Genomic DNA, 16,081 nt, shown 5'->3' with positions numbered 1-16,081 from the left:
GAGGAGGGGGCTACAAAATCATCTCAGACTGTTTACAAACATGTGTGTCACCCTAAAGTCCTCTGCATTGGTCAGACCAGTCGAGTACTGTGGTCCATTCTGGGTGTCATATTTTAAGAGCAATATGGAGAAATTTGGGGGATGGGGAAATAAGGGGTCTTGAAATAATATCAGAAGTAGCTGAGAAAAGTATGAATGTTTTGTTGGGTGGCAAGTGGTTGTCACTTGGATGAAAGCTTACACTGCTTTCCTTCTTGGCATAACTTGAGTCAGTGAATCAAATTAGAAGGGGCCAGAATTTTGCCAAAAAAATGAAAGGATGCAAGGAAAGGAGGGGGGAAGGAAGAATGGAGAGAATTAGGGAGGAACAAAAGAAGTGAGGGAGAGACGGGAAAAAAATAAAACCTATTCAACAATGGAGTTGTGTGCCTTGCCCGGTAGTGAGCTCCCCATCACAAGGAGAGTCCAAGCAGAAGCTTGGTGACCAGCTGTCAGGGATGTTGTTGAAGGTGTTGATGAACTGGACGATCTTAAGGGCCTCTGGCCTTTTGTTGTCCTCAGAGTCTGTGATCCCAGGCCCTCTCCCCGGCACAGAACTTTTTTGCATACCCCTTCCCCCATCAAGGTTGCTGTGGAGCTCCTAAATCCATGAGCGCCTGCCAAAATTTGGCGTGTGAGATGCATATTCAACAATGAAGGATTCAGCTGGCTGAGCTGGCGGGTCTGTCTGAAGATTTCAACACTGCAGCAAGTGACCCTCTGGAATCCTAAACAAACTGTCAAAAGCTTCAGAAGCCTGGGCTCCAAGCAGCCTGCATTGGGGACCTCAGCTGCACAGGCCAAACGCTGCATCACCACCCCACCAACCACCCACCATCACCATGGCAACCACTGAGGCTGACTGCCTAGGCGAGGCTCTTCAATCCAAACAGGGGGGAGGCCCAGTTTTTCCTGCAATTTCCCAAAGTAGTGGGCCCTACGGGAATGCAGGTGGGAGGACCAGAGAGGGAGAGTTTACCCTGTCCTTCTGCAACAGGATGCCCTGAGGCCACCTGGAGACACAGCCTGTCATCTATAACTTGACCTTGGCATCCTCTAACTCTAAGCAAAACACAGAAGAAGGAGCCACTGGGGAATCTCATTATTTTTAGAAGCAAGCACAATCACTTAGCAACCTAAATGTCCCGTTTCTTCCCCACCCCTCCAAAAGCCCAGAGAAATAAATACAGTATTGAGGACTCCAGTGTTTGGCGCTGATACAGCGTGAGGATGTAATAATAATAATACTTTCTATTTATGTAGAAATAAAGCTTGCCTTCCAAGGAGCTCAGAGCCTTGCTAAAATTAAGGCGCCGATCCTTCACACCCGGCCTCCTCTCCCTCTCAGTACAAACTGCCCAGAGATGACTGTTTGCCTGCTATCTGACAAGGGACTTAACATACAGATTCTGAGACATGGAACAATCATGATTCCATTCCAGTATGTTATTGTCTGCTACCAAAAAAAAAAAGCATTTCTTTCTAACAAGGGAATAGAAAAAAGTCAGGGCTTCTCAAACAAATGCCAGCAGTGAATTCCTCCCTCACATTTGAACCTGGTAACCATTCCCTTCTGGAAACTTTCTCCCTCATTTTCCTGCTAATGGTATCCACCAATCTGCCACCACCCCTCCTGCCAGGTCCCTCTCAGCCTCCATCCCAGGCCCTCCATATTTTCCATACCCATTTGATTCAGGACCTCTGGAGCCTGTCCTTGCCCTCTTCTCTCTCTGCCATTTCACTGGGACAATCTGACCCATGTCTATGGTTTCAACTCCCAATCATGCAGTGATGAATCGAGGTGTCCATGCAGACCTGTCCCGAGCTCCAGCCTTTCTATAGGGCACCACACCCAGTCCAAAAGACACACCCAAACCCCAAAGCCAGGGCCACCCTCATCCCCTCTCCATACCAGACTGCTCCTCATCCAGGGTGAAAAACGCCACCCTCCCCTATACTTGAGATTCACCCTCCCCTACACTTGGGATTCATCTTGGATTTTTCCCTCTAATCCCCCAAGTTTAAAGACCCTAAGTATTTCTTGTATCTGTCCCCGCCTCTGGTCCCACTGACACAGCCCAGGTCATAGCCCTCAGTATATTCTAGACAGTAAAGATGGTGTCCTAACTGGTGGTCCTAGCTCAGCCTCACCCCTTCCTCCCTAATTACCCCCGACACACACACACACGTACCACCATGGCAAGATTCCAAGGCTCTGAGTGCTGGGAGGTCTATGTAGCCAAGGATTCTACCACCCCCCTCACTTTAAGCCTTTTAATGGCCCTCTATTGTCTCCTTAGTAGAATCCAGATGTGTCACTGCAGTACACAGGCCTAGAGCTCCTGCCTGCCTGTTCACCTCCACTCTCCCCCATGCTCCACTCCATGCTCACTCCAGCAGTTGCCGTGACATGCATGCCATTCTCCACGGACACTGCTTGCTCTGGTCTCCATGCCTGCACCTGTTGCCTCACTGTGGCTTTCTTCCCAGCCCCACTCCACTGCTGACAAACTCCTTCTGAAGAAATCTGCCAACACCCATTGCTCCAGCAAGCACGATGGGAACCCAAGGGCAACTCCCCCTCTCCCATCATCCCCCTTTAGACAGTTACTTCTCAGAAGTTTCCAGAAAGTTCTAAAAGCGGGAGGCAGCATCATCATTATAAGGGAAAGAGATGAATGAATGTGAAAGCAGCTTGAAGGTGAGCTGTTGTGTCTACACCCAACCACCCCTGCCAATCTGTAGCATGATTTTAGCCTTCTCCTATTCTCTCACTTGATTCTCTTTCCAGAAAGGGAAAGTATTCGGAAACAGAAGCAAATACGACCGATCCCTCTCTCTTCAGCCCTTCTTCTTTGTTCTCACTCTGGCCCCTTGATACCCTACATGCCCATTCTAATCCATCCACTTCTGTTCCTTTCTTAATGCCCTCAAAGCCCTTTTGACAGCCCGGTTGTGTGACATTTTTCCTAGGAACCTGATGGAGCTGTGGTGTTAAGAAAACCCACACCAGGTGGTTGCAGCAGCGGTTCAAGAGTCCAGAGCTCTTTCTGCTCATCCTGACCCCACTCCTTCACCATCCCTGTGGCTTTAGGCTACTTTCCTTTATGGGGCTTTGACTTTTTTATTTGTAAAATGAAGTAAGACCTTCCAGCTCTCAGAGGCTTGGGATCGATGAAGAATGATTCCCCTTTCCGGCTGGTTTTTCCTTTCTGTTTCTCCTAGACGTGCCTGTCCTTCCCAGACCATCTCAGTTTCGGGACTTGAAAAATGCTGCTGTGCCTTGTTACCTGGGAACTTGTTTCATTCTCTGTGCCACAGAGAAAACAATAAAAATGCCATCTCTTCATTATCTGGGCTGATAGAGGAAGAGGCTTAGCCAACTAAACATGATGGGTAAGACGAAAGGAATTTATTGTATTTGGTTTTGAGATGTGGTTAGAGACACATTCTGAGACACAAAACTATCTTTGCCCATCTGGAAATCATCCCAAACCCTCCTAGCCTGGCCTTAGTCCCAGTCTGGGGTTTGGCCACATTGTGGAAGAAAGCCCTGGGTTGTGCGGATAAACCACATGAGGGTAAGCTACTGTTAACTCTGTCATTATTCATAACATTCAGTTCAACAACCATGTATGAGCACAACCACGTGCAAGACATTGTGTGGACAAAGCAGCCTACAGGCCATACAAGGAAAGACTTCTTAATGTCCCCAGAAACACAGGAGGAGGCAGGGGTCTGTTTGTAATTATCCACAGGATATGAGCAACAATAAAGATACTAATAAAGTGTTATGGAGGCTGCACACGGTGGCTCACACCTGTAATCCCAGTACTTTGGGAGGCCAAGGCAGGTAGATCATTTGAGGTCAGGAGTTCAAGACCAGCCTAGCCAATATGGTGAAACCCCCATATCTACTAAAAATACAAAAATTAGCTGGGCGGTAGTGGCACACGCCTGTAATCCCAGCTACTCAGGAGGCTGAGGCAGGAGAATCACTTGAGCCCAGGAGGCGGAGGCTGTGGTGAGCTGAGATTGCACCCCTGCACTCCAGCCTGGGTGACAGAGTGAGACCCTGACTAGGAAAAAAAAAAAGGTGGGGGGGGTTATGGGAACAGAGGGGAAAGTATATCTGCCTCTAACCAGGAGGTTCTAGGAAGCCTCAGATGGAAAATTAAGGCAAAGCCGATAATGCTGTGAGTGGACAGGTCTTCATCACAACTAATGGCTCAAACGTGAGACTTGCCTAAAATTGTCTTTGAAACCCAGTGAATAAGCAAGCAGATAGTAAGTTCTCCTCTATGCCTAGAACGTCAGGAGATGCTGTGGGCTATAAAAGATATTTAAGACAGTTTTGACTTCTGTGCATGAGGTAATTAGCAAACAAGGCAGTGTTATATTCTGATAAAATAAAGGGCTCAATGTGTGGAACTGACAATAAGAATGAGAACAAGCTATAATAAAATGCTAATTGCATCGCAAATGCAATGAATAAGAAGGCCTCCACAAACATTGTTATTTACTCCCCCTGCATCTCTGCGGCTGTTGATGACAACATCCCAGTCAGCTGTGGGCGAGAATGCTTCCTCTACATCTTTGGGCAGCATGGTGTGGTGGAAGGAGCGCTGGACTAGGAGTGAGAGGTCTGGTCCTGGAATAACCTGGTGTGTAGTCAGCGGCAGGTGACTGCCCCTCGCTGGGGCTCTGGAGAGAAGCTGGACTCAAGGACCTCCAAGGCCCCTTCCAGTTCTAGTGAACGGAGGATCTGAATGCAAATGCACCAGCCCGTGTCGTCATGAAAGACTCTGAAAGCAGCACGGGAAAAAGGGGAGGATAGAGGATTCCAGAGGAGGGCAGATTATGAACAGGGGTGAGAAATCCAAAGCAACAGGCATGAGCACCGCTGGAGTTCAGGTGGCATCAGTGCTGAGGAAGGCTTCAAAGGCCACAGAGAACAGGGCAGAGGGGGCAACAGGAAAGAGGGAGATGTTTTGGGTTCCCATGTAGGGATGCTCCTTGCTGTAGAAGGGCTTTAGCGAGATTCTCGTGGCTGTCAACAGACTGAAGCTGGGGAGAAAATGACACCCAGAAGCCAACCAGTGAGGCTTTAAATCATCTAAGTTACCAGGCGATGAGGATGTAGGCTGATGGCTGGGAGGATGACATCAAAGGGAAGAAGAGATTGCTTGATTTGAAAGGACAGGCAGGACTTGAGAAACTGCCAGGCATAAAGAATGCAGGAAAGGGGTGAGCCCAGTGCCTGGGTCACTACTTCCTATCCCAGGCTAACACCAGACACCAAATCCCCGGAGTCTGAAATGGCCCGACCCTGATATCCAGAGCACCTCATGTCCTGAGAGGTGGACAGTTGTCACGAAGAGGCAGAACAGGAGCTGACGAATGTGCACTGTCTGCGTGGCTCTTTTGTATAGAGAAGAGGGTGTGTTTATCACTGCAGCAGCTGGCCCCATGCTTGGCACAGAACGGGTGGGTGGTGGTGTCTACTAGGAGCCCCCTTCCACTCTAGCCCCAAACAGTCCCTCACACAACTTTAGAAACTTTCAACACAGAGGACAGCAAGTCTGGGAAGGGAAAGGGGACAATTTGAAACAGAAAACAGAAGGCAGGGCCCCAGCAGGGACTTATCTGAAGAGCTCAAGGGCAGCAGGAAAATTGAGAGGGTGAGGGAGGGGGCTGAGCCCTGGTGGCAACTAGAGGATTAGAAATCAGCATCTTCCAAGCGCCCTAATTCCTTCTCAACACTCCATAAGGCAGAGGAGGGGCACTACCTGCTCTCACACAGCAGGGCAGAGGTTCCAGGAAGGAAGAAGCTAGCAAGAGCCCAGGGCTCCTAACTTTCAGGCCACAGCCCTCTCTGCCAGCCTACCTCTTGCTCAGGGATGGCACATACTGCCAGGCTTCCCAACTGGCCTGAGACTGCTGTGAAACTGGACGACCTGGCACACATCCCCTTCCAAACCATGCCTAATGTCTGCTAGAGGTGAACTCTCCATTTACAAGACTGTTGGGGCAGCTGCTGCTTCCCCACGGCGTCCCTCTCAACACAGGCCAGTCATCCGCTCTCCTGCAGCACCCCAATCCTCTCCCCACATCTCAGGATGGCTCTCTAGGTTCCTTAGGCTCCTCCCCCAATCCCCTAGAGGCACATGTGATGCTCTCATCTGCATTTCAGTGTAAGGGGATCACACAAAGAACATTCCTGAAGGAACAGCAAAGAAAGTAATTGGACTGAGGGCCCCTGGGGGAGCCTTGGGCCAAGAAAAAAAAAAATTGTCTCTCCCGGAGACAGGGGGAAATGAAAGGGATCTTGAAAGCTATGAGGGAAAAGAAAAGGCAGGCGACAACTATTGTGATCCAAATATGGAATTCACCCAAACTCCCTGAACAGAAGTCCGACCGGGTAAAGCGGGCAGGCTGTGGTTTCCTCGTGCCTCCTCTCTTTCCCGTTCTCTCAGGAGAAATTCTATCCTCCAGCTTCTTGAGCTCCTGACCCCTGCCCTGAGGGACAGCTTGTGTGGAGCCAGGAGTAGTCGACACCACACTGTCACGTGGGAGGAGGAAATCTCCCACCTCAGTGTGGGGGGCTTCCAAGCTGGGAGCACTGCCATCCCCCCACGGCCCTGCAGGACACAGGGAGCCCACCAACCGGACTGCTGTCCTTCCTGCCTCAGTGCGCTGAGTCCCTGGAACGGACGAACATCTAAAATGCCAAATATGACAAAATACTTTTACATACTCTATTTCAAATAGTCAAAAAATAAGGCAAAAGACACAACAAACATGATCTTATATGTAACAGGGGTTAATATTTTCTGTTATTTCTTTCAAATCACGTTTTTAAAAACCTAGACATTTCAGACACAGGTAAGGCTCCACCGGACCTGTTTTCGTCCCATCCTTCTGGGAGTAACTACTATCCTGGGGTTGGTTAGATCAGCCGCATGCATATTTATGTACACCCCCAACATAGCAAGACGTTTTTTTTGAGCTGAAATGTTTTCACCGTGGTCCACGAGCCACCTGCATCAGAATTATCTGAGTGCTTGCTAAACAGGCAGATTCCTTACCCTCTGGGGGTAGGGCCAAATTTTTCATTTTAAACAAGAACCTCAGAAGATTTTGATGCACGCTAAAGCTTGGAGAGCCACTGTGCTAGCTTGAGGCTTCAAACATTCTTAAAATGCAAAACGACCAACCACAATGACCAAAACAAACAGCCATACCCTGGGAACGGTGACCCTTTAAATTGCTCTGTCATTTGCTGCCCCATGTGAATGACAGATTCTGAAGCAGGTTTTGCACTCTCTCTAATTAGCAAACTGTCCGGGGTCAGCCTGCTGCTTCCGCACCACTCCACAGCTCACTCAGGGCCACAATAAAACAACAATAAACATTTATTATCTTCACAGGAATGAAGGAGGGAGAGAAGGGTGCTAAAACGCCAGCTACACCTAAATTTTCAGTTTGCACCAACCCACCACTGCCACCATTGGTAGTATGCCTGTGGCACCTTATAGGTTACAATAAAATTACAATGTATACTGTAATTGGATATTTGTACTTTTGTTGCCGTGCTAATTTAGAAGCTATATGCATTTTTATAGCAGCTTTATTGAGTTATAATTTACTACCACAAAATTTACCCTTCTAAAGCGTATAATTCAGTGGGGTTTTTTTTAGTATATTCGGGATTGTGCAACCATCACCACTATCTAATTTTAGGACATTTTCAACACTCCAAAAAAACCTCCAAACCCATTACCAGTCAACTCCCCACTTCACTTCTACCAGCCTTTTGTAACCACTATTGTACGTCCTTTCTCTATGGATTTGCTTATTCTGAACTTTTTAATATAAATGGAGTCATAGACTATGTAGCCTGTTGTGAGGAATTTCTTTATGTTTTCCAGGTTCACCCACGTTACAGCAAGTATCAGTACTTTATTGCTTTTCATTGTCGAGTAGTATTCCATTGTCTGACATGCCACATTTTGTTTATTCATCAGCTGATAGACACTTGGGATACTTTTTGTCTGTTGCAAATGATGCTGCTATGGACATTAATACACAACTTTTTGTATGAGTATATGTTATGTCTCTTAAAATTTCTAGGAGTGAAATAGCTGGGTCATATGGTCTATGTTTAACATTTTAAGGAGCTTAAAAGAGGCTGTGCCATTTCACATTCTCAACAGCAATGTGTGAGGGTCCAAATTTCTCCATATTCCTGCTCAATATTTGTTACTGTCTGTCTTTTTTATAACTATCCTAATGGGTGTGAGGTGGTATCTTATCGTGGTTTTTATTTGCATTTTCCTAATGGCTAATGATGTTGTCTTGCTCAGTTCTGGCTGCTTTAAAAAATACCATATGCTGGGTGGCCTCAACAACAGAAATTTATTTCTCAAAGTTTTGGAGGCTGGGATGTCCAAGATCAAGGTGCTAGCCAGTCAGGTTCCTGGCGAGGACTCTCTTCTCAGTCTTCAGAGAACCATCTTCTTACTGTGTTCTCACATGACAGAGATGAAGCAAGCTCTCTTATGGCTCTTCTGAGAGCACTATTCCCATCATAAGGGCTTCACCCTCATGAACTAATTAGCTCCCCAAAACCCTACCTCCAAATATCATCACATTGGGGACTGGGGTTTCAACATATGAATTTGTGGACAGGAACATTCAGTCCATAGCAGATGCTGAACATCATTTCATATGCTTATTGGTCATTTGCATGCTCATTCTTTAAGCTCTTATTAAAGAACCTGAAACCCAAAGCGTGGTCCCCTCCTGACGTACACACCCATCAGCAACATCGGCATCCACAGGGATCTTATTAGAAATGCAAATTTTCAAGCCCTACCCCAGGTTATCTGAATTAGAAACACGGGGAGTGGGGCTCAGCAATCTTGTGTTTGAGTCTGAGAATCAGTGCTATAGGACAACATTTCTTAGAGTATTCTCTAATATTTTACTATGTGACATTTGACTTTAAAAATTCCTTGGCAATATGAGTTTAGGAAACAATGGACTATACAAACAAACAAAAAATCCTTCACTTAAGACTTGTTTAGATTCTTTAATACACTTATGAGCAATGTGTATTTCCAAGAAGGAGATCTAGTATGCAGCATTTCCCAAACTAATAAACGCATCAAACCCCTTATATATGGAGCATCTTGCAGGACTATTGTTCCACAAAAGTTACTTTAGGGAACATCACTTTAAAGGTATTCCATAAATCAAGAAATTAAAAGGTATGCCACTGTATTAGTCTGTTTTCATTCTGCTATAAAGAACTGCTTGGGACTGGGTAATTTATAAGGGAAAGAGTTTTAACAGACTCACAGTTCAGCATGGCTGTGGAGGCCTCAGGAAACTTAGAATCACAGCAAACGGGAAGTAAGACACTTTCTTCACAAGGCAGCAGGAAGGAGACGTGCTGAGGCAATAGGGAAGAGTCCCTTATAAAACCATCAGATCTCGTGAGAACTCATTCACTATCATGAGAACAGCATGGGGGAACCGCCCCCATGATTCAATTACCTCCACCTGATCTCCCCCTTAACACGTGGGGATTGTGGGGATTACAATTCAAGACGAGATTTGGGTGGAGACACAAAGCCAAACCAGCTGCTATTTCTTCATCAAGTCAAGTCTGTTGTTAACAACATCCTTTAAACTAGTTCTTTACAAAGTCTTTTGCTTTAATTATCTATTAACATTTCTGAAAAGCAAAACTGGTGGCTTAAAACAACAATTAGCATGTCAGGAACCTGACAGTGTTTTTGTGGGGGGCTTTTGCTCAAGATCTCTCATGAGGTTGCAGTCAAGAAGCCAACCACAGTTGCAGTCAAGCTGTCAGCTGGGGTTTGCAGTTATCTGAACACTCGACTATTCTGGGTTTCCAGGACAGCTTACTCATGGCTTTGGCAGGAGTCTCCAGTTCCTGATCATGTGACCTTCCATAGGGCTCCTTGAGTTCCTCATGATATGGTAACCTGCTTCCCCACCAAGCAAGTGATCCAAGAGAGCAAGGAAGATGTGGCAATGTCTGCTAGGACCTAGCCTCAGAAGCCACACCCTCACTTCTGCCGTGTTCTCTTGGTCACCCAGACCAAACCTGACAGAATGGTGGGGAACAAGCGCCTACATGAGGATGCAGAGACCAAGAGGCAATGATCACTGTGTTAGTAAGTGACAAAGCTGAGATTTGAACCCAGGCAGTCTGACTCCAGAGTTCATGCCACTGTGACTGCTACTTCTCTGTTATATGAAGAAACAAGATTTCTAATACTCCTTGAAGAATGTGTGACTCAAAAAGACGAGCCTTTGCAGGTCAAAACATAACATGTGCTCCTCTGCTTGGTGTTAGCATGTCCACATGCTTTAGCAGCTGCTGCTAAGCACTGCGGCTTGCCCAGAAACAGAGCCTTTCAGAACATAGGACTGGAACTGTTCATTAGCTAATTACGCTGTTCTCAACTAATCTGGGAGATGAGCATCAATTTACTTCTGTTGGTGCTGCTCTCAACGATCCTGTTACCATCAAATTGCAAATCATCCCCTTCCCCACTTTTTTTTCCATTATCTACCTATCTAACTGACTCATAGCTCCTAGTACCTCTAGCTCCTAAAACCCTATTCCTTAGAAATTCTCTCCATCTTTTTTTAAGTGTATTTAACTGTTATTATGTTACACATATATAATGTGGGATATAAAGCTTCAACTTCTTTCAAAATGGAAAGTACATTTCTGCCTAAAAACCTGTTAAATCTTAAGGTTTTTTAGGACCGTAAGAACATCCTTGTAATATTTTGCCCATGTAGTGGAGGAAAAAACCTTTTCCTTTTACCCTTCCAGGTTCTCAGCTGGGGTTCTATAACAAAAGACAAATTAACAAAAGAAAAACATATAGATTTGTTTAATTCAGGTTAAATATCCTTTATCCAAAATGCTTGGAAGCAGAGGTGTTTTGGATTTTGGGTCTTTTTTTTTTTTTGATTTGGGAATATTCATGTGATACTCACCACCTCAGCATCTCAAATCCAAAACTCCAAAATCTGAAATACTCCAATGAGCATTTCCTTTGAATATCACGTTACAAAAAGTTACAGATTTTGGAGCATTTCCTGATTCCGGATTTTTGGATTAGGGATGTTTAACCTGTATAACTTTTATATGACACAGGAGCCTTCATAAGGAAATGAAGACCCCAAGAAATGGTTATACCCAACTGTTTTAATACCAGGTTTGATGAAGAGTGGAAAATTATGGAAAAATACAATAGGACAAAATGGTGTGGGCTAAGTACAGTAAACTAGGGGAGACTTTGTGAGGTCTGTGTGTTCATATCCCTGTCAGTGTCCCTCTGTCTTCAGGGATCAGGATGCTCCTTTCCTCCAGGGATGGGAGGGCACCTCTCACATGAGCGTTCTATGAGCTGTTTCAGGGGAAGGCCAGAGAGTCTTCCCTGCACACGTTGTTTTTCAAATTCCTTTAGCTTAAAACATTGAGTATGCCAGGGTGACATATTTTGGGGCGCATATTCTGAGCCCCGTCACCTGCCTTCCTAATTCTCTCCCTTTCATATGTGCCATTTGTTAATCTGTTCGATATTCATCAAATATTGCTGAATAACTACTAAGTGTCAGGCATACAAGGAATACAAGCTACCACATAAAAGCCATATATAACACCATGTTGCCATACAGCACAGAGATTAGGGTAGTAAGCACAGGGGAATCAGCCCCGCGCCACGGTTTGGGAGATGAGGATACAGGGCATTCCTGATGATGAGGCACCTACTCAAAGCCCTCTGATGTTTATTGTGTGCATGTATAGAATTACAATAAACTCCACAAGGGATCTAGGAAATGTGTTTACATCAGGGGCATTTTGTGAAGGTTCTCCATCTCCCTTATTATAAACAACCTGAAGGCTCTAACTGTGCATCACCAGCACACAACAGGATGTCACACCCAAATAGGAGGTGTTCATTGAGCACCTACTGATGGTGATGATAAGGAGGATAGAGACCAAACAGGAACCAAATAGGAAACATGTTTATTTGTTGTAAGACTGGGGACCTGAAATCAGGCATTCTGGGTTCTAATTTTACCTTTGTCCTATTTTAACACAAGACCTATAATAAGTAATACAGCTCCACTGCATACCACTTTCACATGTGGCCACTAAAAGCAAAGACTAAACTCTGGGTCTATCTTCTGTGGAGAAAAGGTGAATTTTAACGTGAGTCTTATCCATTAGGTAATGTAATGGTTTTATACACAATATTCAGAGGTTACCACTCAGAGGAAGGATTTCTACTAAGAAAAATGCTCATCAGTTTTTTCAGGTTACTTTTACTCAACCTAAGAAAACCTTCAGTGGGACTCAGATCTTGTGGGACACCTGGATTGAGAGGCTGATACAGAGCATGAGAAATGGACCATTACGGAAGCATTAGCAAAAGGACCATTACAGAAGGGGGAAGCAGACTGGGCATAATATATTCTCCCTCCCATGAAGGTGATCATGTGACAAGGATTGGATGAATCAACCTGCCATTTCTTCATTTGGCCTTAAAGGCATCCTTGAAATATTTTGCCTGTCTCCCTAAATGCTTCCTCTTTTCATATCTGCCATTCATTCATTAATTCATTAATTAGCTTGTCCAATCATTATCTGTTCCTTTGGTAATATTTGCTGAATGACTACTAAGTGCTAGGCACACAAGGAGTTCAAACAGAATATGATACAACCCCTGCCTTCAAGCCCTCAGTGAGCAGCTATGTAGTGGAGGAGATACTAATGTCAACTGTGTGAATGAAGTTCAGGGCCAGCCTGGTCAATGAGTAAAGGAAGGTAGAGGGAAATGGGGAGGAAGCACAGTCAGGGAATAGTCACTTAGCTGAATAGATACCAGCCAGAGGGATGGCAGGGTTGGTGTTACAGCATGCAAAAGAGCCCATTCAAAAGGAAGGAGGCATGAAATAGCACACAATTCGAGGAACCAGAAGTAGTCCAGTATAGCTGGAGGGCAGGCTGCATGTGGTCAGGTCAGGAGGGATCTTGTATTCTGCTGCAGAAAACAGCAAACCACTGAAAGCCTTTAAGCAAAGAATTGCCGAATCATATTACATTTTGTGAAACCATGCTTATCATCTTCTGCATGATCTTTTTCAAAATTCAACAGAAGCCTCTTCAGATTAACAGTATATCACTGAACAGATTTTCACTTTGTAGATTCTCAGGACTTTGCTAGTCAGTTTGTTTTATATAGGGTGATATCCTCCACTTTCCCTGATTGAAAGCCCTTTCCCATGTTCTCCTTGGCAATCCCCTACCCACCTTCAACATTCAGCTTAAATAAATATCACCGCTCTGTGATTTTTTCTCCCAACCACAGTCACCTTCTCCTTCTTCCTTACTCCCAGAATACATTCAATAGAGCATTACTGCAGTGATGTATTGCAATTGCTTCTTAACAGTTACTCTCTTCCACTAGACTATGGGTCCCAGGAAGGCATAGATTTGCATTCTAATTTACATATACATGCACATTTACATATAACACATGAAAAAGATTCCAATGAATCAGCAGTACTTTATTGAACACCTGCTCTGTGCCAGACAATGTGCTGGATGCTGGTATTCAATACAGAACGAGCAAATGAAGGACATCTTTCCTATGCAGCATATATAAAAATGCATGTAATGTATATGTGTATGGAAATTAGAATGTAAGTTTGCTTAAAGCAGAAGTCAATATATTTTTCAGTTCTCTGAACCTGAAAGATTAACGACAACTGAGTTTTTAAAACTCATTACCTAATTTATTTGCAATCATATTATATGACAAAGCAGAAAGACTTAAAATGGTTTCAAGCACCAAGAACTCAATATGTAAACATTTAAAATATTGAGCTGGCAGGGTAAGAATCAAAAGGCCAGAAACACACAGCTTTTACATTACATAAAAACACTACGACAGAAAACACTAGAACAGGTCACCCTGTCCAACTAAATTCTACAATATCTGCTGCAAACTGCATGGAATAGAAATGTTTGGTGAATTTTCATTCACTCAATATATATTTATTAGCGCCTATTACAAGCCAGCTCTTTTGTTGGCTCTGAGAAAAATAATAGCTGCCATTTTTATTGTTCCAATATATTTCAGGTACTATGCTAAGTGCTTTACATGTGTTAGCTTAATAATTCTCAAACTAATTCTATACAGTAGGTAGCCCCTTATCTGGCTAAATTATTTAATCTCACTGTACCTCTGTTTCTTCATCTATAATATGGCAATAGTAATAGAATAGACATCAAAGGATTGTTGAGGCATTAGATTTGTTTGCATATGTAAAGTACTTAGAACGGTGCCTGACATACACTCCAATTTCAAATATTAACTGAGGATCACCACCACCACCCTCATGCTTCATCATCATCACCACCTCATTTTGGATGTGAAGTAACTGAGACTCAGAGAAGTTAGAAGAAAATATTGCCCCAACTTCTCTGACAGGTAGACTGAACACACACTCTGACCTTTCCCTCCTTCCACCAAATTCCTAGAAATCATTTTCTATATACATACAGTAACCACACTGGACAGCAAAAGGAGAAACAAACCCTCACTGGGGTAGATGTTGTGATGAATCCCCTCTGGACAGAAAGTAGATGCAATCTGATTTTTAAAAAGAAACCACAGGCCAGATGTGGTGGCTCACACCTGTAATCCCAGCACTTTGGGAGGCCAAGGCAGATGGATCACCTGAGGTTAGGAGTCCAAGACCAGCCTGGCCAACATGGTGGTCTTGGACTCCAAAAAAAAACTGTCTCTATTTAAAACACAAAATTAGCCAGGCGTGGTGGCGCATGCCTGTAATCCCAGCTACTCGGGAAGCTGTGGCAGGAGAATCACTTGAACCTGGGAGGTGGAGGTTGCAGTGAGCCGAGATCGTGCCACTGCACTCCAGCCTGGGCAACAAGAGCAAAACTCCATCTCAAAAAAAAAAAAAAAAGAAGAAAAAGAAGAAGAAAAAGAAAAAGAAAGAGAAACCACAGCTCCCAGCCCTCAGAAGAGAATATGACCTCTCTAAATGTGGGCATGTCACCACAAGTGCTCCCATCCACAGTGGGTAGACACTGGGATCTGATGGGATCCAGGTGACCAACAGGGTGACAGTTTGAATACAGTAACAGAAAGATCAAGCACTCACTTTAACCCTCCTCCTTAACCCACCTTATCTCTCAGACCTGGCAGCAATAAAGGAAAATCTGCCCACAAGCAGGGGCAATGGGCAGGAAAGGTGGGTGAGAAAGATGGGGAAGTGCTCTCGTGCCTTTTTATGCCTGAGAGGAACAGGAAATGCTTACCCCTAGGGGACTGGTCACCAAAGTGACCCATCCAGCAGCAGGTCTCACCACTTCCATACCCTTGCCAGACTATTAGCTTCATAGGCTTTCTCCTTCCAAGAAGTTTGCACAAACAGGCATGGTAGAAAGAAGATAATATTACAATCAAGAATCACCAAAAAACTTGGGGAATTTCAGTACCACAGAGAGAGAGAAAACAAACTCAACAATCAAAGAACTTGTACTCAATGAGAATGAAGATATATAATTACCAGCTTAGAGAAAAGTGTGAGAATATTGCAAGCATTTTACAAAATTACCCCAGAGATGGTGCAGTTGAACATTTTGATAACTGAAAACTTTAAAAAAAAAAGTGGCAAAATAGGTGAATTTGAGACATGAAAAATGAAACTGAGCAATGTTCCCAGAAATCAACACAAGAGTAAGAAAAATACGAAAAATATTAAGAAAAGATTAAAAATAGAGGGAAGAAGTTCCAACATCATTTAAAAATGAGTGCTAGAAATAAAGAATAGATAAAATGGAGAGAAGGCAAAATTAAGAAGTGGAGAAGGGGAGAATTTGAAAGGAAGAGAAGCAATTCAAAAGTACTTCCCAGCATTGAATAAAAAATTCAACAGCTCTTCATGTTAAAAA

The 16,081-nt window shown here is 44.3% G+C and overlaps 1 protein-coding gene across 1 annotated transcript in view; it reads right to left on the bottom strand.

Annotated features, from left to right (window-relative positions):
- CACNA1E (calcium channel, voltage-dependent, R type, alpha 1E subunit) overlaps window positions 1-16,081 on the bottom strand; it is a 424,230-nt gene that overhangs the window by 254,184 nt on the left and 153,965 nt on the right. The window lies entirely within an intron of this gene.

Source organism: Mandrillus leucophaeus, unplaced genomic scaffold, assembly GCF_000951045.1.
Source record: "Mandrillus leucophaeus isolate KB7577 unplaced genomic scaffold, Mleu.le_1.0 Scaffold691, whole genome shotgun sequence".
Classification (NCBI taxonomy): domain Eukaryota; kingdom Metazoa; phylum Chordata; class Mammalia; order Primates; family Cercopithecidae; genus Mandrillus; species Mandrillus leucophaeus.
This window is presented reverse-complemented; position numbering and strand designations above follow the sequence as displayed.